This window comes from Lethenteron reissneri, chromosome 1 (assembly GCF_015708825.2).
Source record: "Lethenteron reissneri isolate LAM-NWPU_2019-01 chromosome 1, ASM1570882v1, whole genome shotgun sequence".
In the NCBI taxonomy this organism is placed as follows: domain Eukaryota; kingdom Metazoa; phylum Chordata; class Hyperoartia; order Petromyzontiformes; family Petromyzontidae; genus Lethenteron; species Lethenteron reissneri.
Window position 1 is genome coordinate 7,392,052 of NC_083779.1, and position 7,614 is coordinate 7,399,665.

At 55.0% G+C, this 7,614-nt stretch overlaps 1 long non-coding RNA gene across 1 annotated transcript; it reads left to right on the forward strand.

Annotated features, from left to right (window-relative positions):
• The first annotated feature begins 1,201 nt into the window (after positions 1–1,201).
• On the forward strand, positions 1,202–7,512 carry LOC133361453 (uncharacterized). The gene is made up of 3 exons (XR_009757373.1): positions 1,202–1,222; positions 1,721–1,885; positions 7,359–7,512. It is a non-coding gene; the product is annotated as an uncharacterized LOC133361453 (long non-coding RNA).
• The last annotated feature ends 102 nt before the right edge of the window (positions 7,513–7,614 follow it).

A 7,614-nucleotide genomic window follows, 5' to 3' on the forward strand; every position in this document is an offset into this window, starting at 1 on the left:
CTTTGGGATGCTGTAGCCAAATAGGGATGGCTTCATCAGCCCAGAAGTTCAATTCTCCGTGTCGCACACGGCTGCCGTTTTGTAGATGCAAGCCCACGACCACATTCTCACATTCAGGCGGTCAAAGCCGCATGGTGATACGTTGCACTATGCTCTGGTCTGCTAACGGAGAGTTTGCAATTTTCTATCTGTGCATCTGCTGCGGTTTCTGGTAATCGAATCGCAATCACTCACTTCACCCAGCGAGCCACCTCACCCGCCCCGTTTCACCAACTCACTCATCCCCTCACTCATCCTCCTCCTCCTCCACCACCTCCACCACCTCCACAACCGCCAGGAATGACGCGTTTCTGTAAAGCGCTTTTTGAAGGTGCGACCACTTGACCACCCCCACTCAATCCTCCCCTCCATTCCAACCCTCCCCACTCCACCCCCCCAGCTCAACCCCACCCCACCACTCCCACTCCACCCCCGTTACACCCCCCTGCTCACCCCCACCTCATTCCAACCCCCCCCTATTCCAACCCCCCACTCCCCACTCCCACTCAACCCACCCCCCCCGCTACACCCCCCCCCCCCCACTCACTCCTCCCCACTCCAATCCCCCCTACACCCCCCTGCTCAACCCCCCCCCCCACTCCACCCCCCCACTCCATTCCCCCCCCTACACCCCCCCACTCAACCCCTCCCCACTCCACCCCCCTTACACCCCCACCCCCCCTACACCCCCCTTACACCCCCACCCACTTCCACCCCCCTTACACCCCCCCCCACTCAACTCCACTCTCCCCCTCTACAACCCCCCCACTCAACCCCCCCCCCTACTCCACCCCCCTTACACCCCCCCACCCCACCCCCCTTACACCCCCCCCACTCAACCCCCCCCACCAACCCCCCCCCACCCCACCCCCCCCTTCCCCCCCCACAGAGATCGTCAACTACAACTGCCGCCAGCTGGTGGCGACGATGCCGCTGTTCGCCACGGCCGACCCGCCTTCGTCACGTGCGTGCTCACCAAGCTGCGCTTCGAGGTCTTCCAGCCGGGCGACCTGGTGGTGCGCGAGGGCACCGTGGGCACGCGCATGTTCTTCGTGCAGCACGGCCTGCTCAGCGTGCTCTCGCGAGGCGGTGGCGGCGGTGGTGGCGGTGGCGGTGGAGGTGGCGGTGGCGGTGGTGGCGGTGGTGTGGGACACCAAGCTGTCCGACGGATGCTACTTCGGAGGTGAGTGAGGTACGGAGGAGGCGGGGTGGGGGGTAGGGAGGGAGGGAGGGGGGAGGGGGAGGCAGGGAGGGGGGAGTAAGGAGGGAGGGAGGGAGGGGGGAGGGGGAGGCAGGGAGGGAGGGAGTAGGGAGGGAGGGGGTAGGGAGGGAGGGGGGAGGGAGGGAGGGAAGGGGTAGGGAGGGGGTAGGGAGGGAGTAGGGAGGGAGGGGTAGGAGGGAGGGGGGAGCAGGGAGGGAGCAGGGAGGGGGTAGTAGGGAGGGACAGAGTGAGTGTTAGGAGCTGTGTGCAGCATTGAGTCCGAGTTGTCAACGTGCTTCATGGGGGAGCGACGGGCGGGCGGGGGGCACATGGACTCATCGCCTCTCAACTCACAACTCGCACACCGCCATCACTCACCCCCCCCCAGTTTATACATCCCACGTGTAACCTTCTCCCCCAACCACCCCTGCCCCCCTGCCCCCCCACTCCACCACCGCCGCTGCCGCCACCCAGCCGCAGAGATCTGCCTGCTGACGCGCGGGCGGCGCACGGCAAGCGTGCGCGCGGACACCTACTGCCGCCTCTTCTCGCTCTCCAGCGAGCACTTCGCCGCCGTGCTCGAGGAGCACCCCGTGATGCGCCGCGCGCTCGAGAGCGTCGCCATCGACCGACTCAACCGCATCGGTGCGGCGGACGCAAACCGCGGCAACGCACCACCAACCCCCAACCCCCAACCCCGACTCCACCACCACTTGTTCGATGAAGTAGCCGCACACTGATCCACCTACTCACTCACCCACTTACCCACTCACTGACCCACTCACTGACCTAACCACTCACTCACTGACCCACTCACTGACCTACCCACTCACCCACTTACCAACTCACTGACCCACACACTGACCTAACCACTCACCCACTTACCCACTCACTGACCCACACACTGACCTAACCACTCACTCACTGACCCACTCACTGACCTACTCCCTGACCTACCCACTCACCCACTTACCCACTCACTGACCCACTCCCTGACCTACCCACTCACCCACTTACCCACTCACTGACCCACTCACTGACCTAACCACTCACTCACTGACCCACTCACTGACCTACTCCCTGACCTACCCACTCACCCACTTACCCACTCACTGACCCACACACTGACCTACCCACTCACCCACTTACCCACTCACTGACCCACTCACTGACCTAACCACTCACTCACTGACCCACTCACTGACCTACCCACTCACCCACTTACCCACTCACTGACCCACACACTGACCTAACCACTCACCCACTTACCCACTCACTGACCCACACACTGACCTAACCACTCACCCACTTACCCACTCACTGACCCCTCACTGACCTACCCACTCACCCACTTACCCACTCACTGACCCACTCACTGACCCACTCACTGACCTAACCACTCACCCACTTACCCACTCAACTGACCCACTCACTGACCTACCCACTCACCCACTTACCCACTCATCTGACCCACTCACTGACCCACTCACTGACCTACCCACTCACCACTTACCCACTCAACTGACCCACTCACTGACCTAACACTCACCCACTTACCCACCTCACTGACCCACACACTGACCTAAACCACTCACCCACTTACCCACTCACTGACCCACACACTGACCTAACCACTCATCCACTTACCCACTCACTGACCCACACACTGGACCTAACCACTCACGCCACTTACCCACTCACTGACCCACACACTGACCTAACCACTCACCCAACTGACCCACTCCACTGACCCACTCACTGACCTACCCACTCACCACTTACCCACTCACGACCCACTCACTGACCTAACCACTCACCCACTTACCCCTCACTGACCCACTCACTGACCTACCCACTCACCCACTTACCCACTCACTGACCCACTCACTGACCTACCCACTCACCCACTTATCCACTCACTGACCCACTCACTGACCTACCCACACTCACCCACTTACCCACTCACTGACCCACTCACTGACCTACCCCACTCACCCTTACCCTCTCACTGACCCACTCACTGACCTACCCACTCACCCACTTACCCACTCACTGACCCACTCACTGACCTAACCACTCACTCACTGACCCACTCACTGACCTACTCTCTGACCTACCCACCACCCACTTACCCACTCACTGACCCACACACTGACCTACCCACCACCCACTTACCCACTCACTGACCCACTCACTGACCTAACCACTCACTCACGACCCACTCACTGACCTACCCACTCACCCACTTACCCACTCACTGACCCACACACTGACCTAACCACTCACCCACTTACCCACTCACTGACCCACACACTGACCTACCCACTCACCCACTTACCCACTTCACTGACCCACTCACTGACCCACTCACTGACTAACCACTCACCCACTTACCACTCACTGACCCACTCACTGACCTACCCACTCACCCACATCTACCCACTCACTGACCCACTCACTACCCACTCACTGACCTAACCACTCACCCACTTACCACTCACTGACCCACTCACTGACCTACCCACTCACACCCATTACCCCACTCACTGACCCACTCACTGACCACTCACTGACCTAACCACTCACCCACTTACCCACTCACTGACCCACTACACTGACCTACCCACTCACCCACTTACCCCCCTGACCCACTCACTGACCCACTCACTGACCCTCACTGACCTACCACTTCACCCACTTACCCACCTCACTGACCCACTCACGTGACATACCCACATCACCCCACTTACCCACTCACTGACCGCACATCACTGACCCACTCACTGACCTAACCACTCACGGCCACTTAAACCAGCTCACTGACCCACTCACTTTGACCTACCCACTCACCCCACTTACCCACTCACTGACCCACTCACGTGACGCTAAACCAGCTCACCTACTTACCCACTCACTGACCCACTCACTGACCTACCCACTCACCTGACACTTACCCACTCACTGACCCACTCACTGACCTAAACCACTGGCACGCCACTTAACCACCTCACTGACCCCACTCACTGGACCTACCCACTCACCCACTTACCCACTCACTGACCGCACTACTGACCTACCCATCTCAACCCCACTTACCCACTTCACTGACCCACTCACTGACCTACCCACTCACCCACTTACCCTCGCACTGACCCAGCTCACTGACGCTACCCAAGCTCACCCACTTACTCCACTCACTGGGACCCAACTCACTGACCTACCCACGTCACGCCACTTACCCACTCACTGACCCACTCACTGACGCTACCCACTCTACCCCACTTACCCACTCACTGACCCACACACTGACGCTACCCACTCACCCACATTACTCCACTCCCTGAACTACCCCACTGACCCACCTGCCCACTCACCTAACCACTCACGCCACTTACCACTCACTGACCCACTCACTGACCTACCCACTCACTGACTACCCACTCACTTACCTACTCCATGACTCCCTCACTGACCTACCCACTCACTTACCTACTCACTGACCCACTCCTTACCTACCCACTCACTACCTACTCACTGACCCACTCACTTACCTACCCACTCACCCACTTACCCACTCACTTACCTACTCACTGACCCACTCACTTACCTACCCACTCACTTACCTACTCACTGACCCACTCACTTACCTACCCACTCACCCACTTACCCACTCACTTACCTACTCACTGACCCACTCACTTACCTACCCACTCACTTACCTACTCACTGACCCCTCACTTACCTACCCACTCACCCACTTACCCACTCACTTACCTACTCACTGACCCACTCACTTACCTACCCACTCACTTACCTACTCACTGAACCCACACACTGACCTACCCACTCACCTCACTTACCCACTCACTGACCCACACACTGACCTACCTACTCACTGGACCCACCTAACCCACTCACCCACTCACTGGACCTACCCACTGACCCACCCTAACCACCCACTCACGCAGGCACTCACCCAACCACTCATATACTGCTCCAATTCACTCACCTACCCACTCACTCAGCTACCCGCTGAATCACCCACCCACTCACCTACCCACTCACTCACCCACTGACTCACCTACCTGGTAGCCAGATGGCTTGCAGAGAACCTCTGTCTTGGAGAAGAGTCAATGTCATGTGAGCCCCACTGGATTATAACAATGATCTACCACGGCCGAGGTGTCGGTCCTACCGTGTTTCAAGTCTGCTTTGTGCTCACGGATGCGGTCCGAGACATGTCGTTTGGTTTCTCCAATGTAATACTCCCACAGAGTCAACTCAGTTTTAGACGCCAGGGTACTGTATGTTCGGAATCACATCTTTTATAGACGGAACCAGATACGGATTTATGTAATGTGTTGAATCGGACCTGGATCTTGTGTTTATTCAAGATTTTGGAGATATTTTTTGGTTTTGATGGGCTCCTCAAGAGGGTCCTTCTTCATGGTTGGAGTGATGGCTTTGCGGATTGTGTAGGCGGAGTAACCATGCGCCTTAAGAGATTGGTGTACGTGCTTGAGTTCACTGGCAATGTGTTCCTGGTCAGAGATGCATTGGGCTCTATGGTGCAGAGTCTTGATGAGGGAATTCTTCTGGGATGGATAGTGGTGGGAATCCGGTTTCAGGTAAGCACTGGTATGGGTGGCTTTCCTGTAGACAGAGTGGCTCAGTGAACCATCAGGTCTCTTTTTTATTAGGACATCCAAAAAAGGTAACGTGCCATATTTTTCGACTTCCATGGTGAATCTGATGGCTGGGTGTATGGAATTTGATGTGGTCGAGAAATTGGTCTAGAGCAGGCCAGCCATGTGGCCAGATGATAAGTGAAGTATGTATTGGTTAGCAGTGTCTCACCAGGGGGGGTACCCCAGTGTTCAGTCCTTGATGAACCAAGTCTTCAATGATTGCGATGGTGTCAGGTACAGGAACTTTGGTGAATAAGGAACCACATCAAAACTGACAAGCAGGTCCGTCTGGGGACAGGGTAAATACCCTTGATTGTCGATACCAGGTCCAGTAGAGTTTAGTACCGCAGAGGTGTTTTTTTCAGTGAAAGGCGCCGCAGGATTTCAGACGTTGTTGTTTTTGTTATGATGATGTTGTTGTTGATGTCCTTATTTGTTGATGTCGTCATCGTTGATATTGTTATTGTGATAATGTCTTTATTGTTTATGATGTCGTTGTTGATGTCGTTGTTGATGTCGGTATTTGTTGATGTTGTTATTGTTGTTGTTGATGTCGTCATCATTGATATGTCATTGTTGATAATGTCGTTATTGTTGATGATGTCGTTGTTGATGTTCGTTATTTGTTGATGTTGTTATGTTGGTTGTTGATGTCGTCATCGTTGATATTGTCATCGTTGATAATGTCGTTATTGTTGATGATGTCGTTGTTGATGTCGTTATTTTTGATGTTGTTATTGTGGTTGTTGATGTCGTCATTGTTGATATTGTCATTGTTGATAATGTCGTTATTGTTGATGATGTCGTTATGAGACCTCTTTTACCAGTGGCAAAATATAGTAGTAGGTTTTTACCCTTTTTAACTGGTACAAAACTGACACCTTTATACAATGCATCATGTTTGCAATAACCACAACACAAGTATTCAAAAAGGCATACAAAAAGAAGCAACTCTGATAATGATAATAATATGCACTGTCCTTGAAGTTGATTGGTCCACACCCGAGATGGCGTCATCTGGTCCAACACCAATGGGGACTAGGCTCTAAAGAAAGCCGTCTCGGGTGTGGACCAATCAACTTCAAGGACAGTGCATATCATTATCATCATCAGAGTTGTTTCTTTTTGTTTGCATTTTGACTACTTGTGTTGTGGTTATTGCAAACATGATGCATTGTATAAAGGTGTCAGTTTTGTACCAGTTTAAAAGGGCAAAACCCTACTACGATGATGTCGTTGTTGATGTCGTTGTTGATGTTATTGTTGATGTCGTTATTTTTGATGTTGTTATTGTTATCGATGTTGTTGATGTCGTCATCGTTGATATTGTCATTGTTGATAATGTCGTTATTGTTGTTGATGTTGTTGTTGATGTTGTTGTTGATGCCGTTGTTGATGTCGTCGTCGTCGTCGTTGTCGCCGCACCGCAGGCAAGAAGAACTCGATCCTGCTGCACAAGGTGGAGCATGACATGAGCACCGGGCTGTGCGGCGCCCACGAGCGCGAGATGATCCGCACCATGGTACGCCGCGACCGCGAGATGATGCTGGGCGCCAACGTCGCCAACGCCTCGTTCACCTCCTCCTCCTCCTCGCCCCCCCTCCTCGTCTCCTCCTCGCCACGGACGCTCGCTCGCCGAGCTCGCCCCTTCGCTCGCCGCTCCGCGGCCGTCTCCGTCGCCTCGTG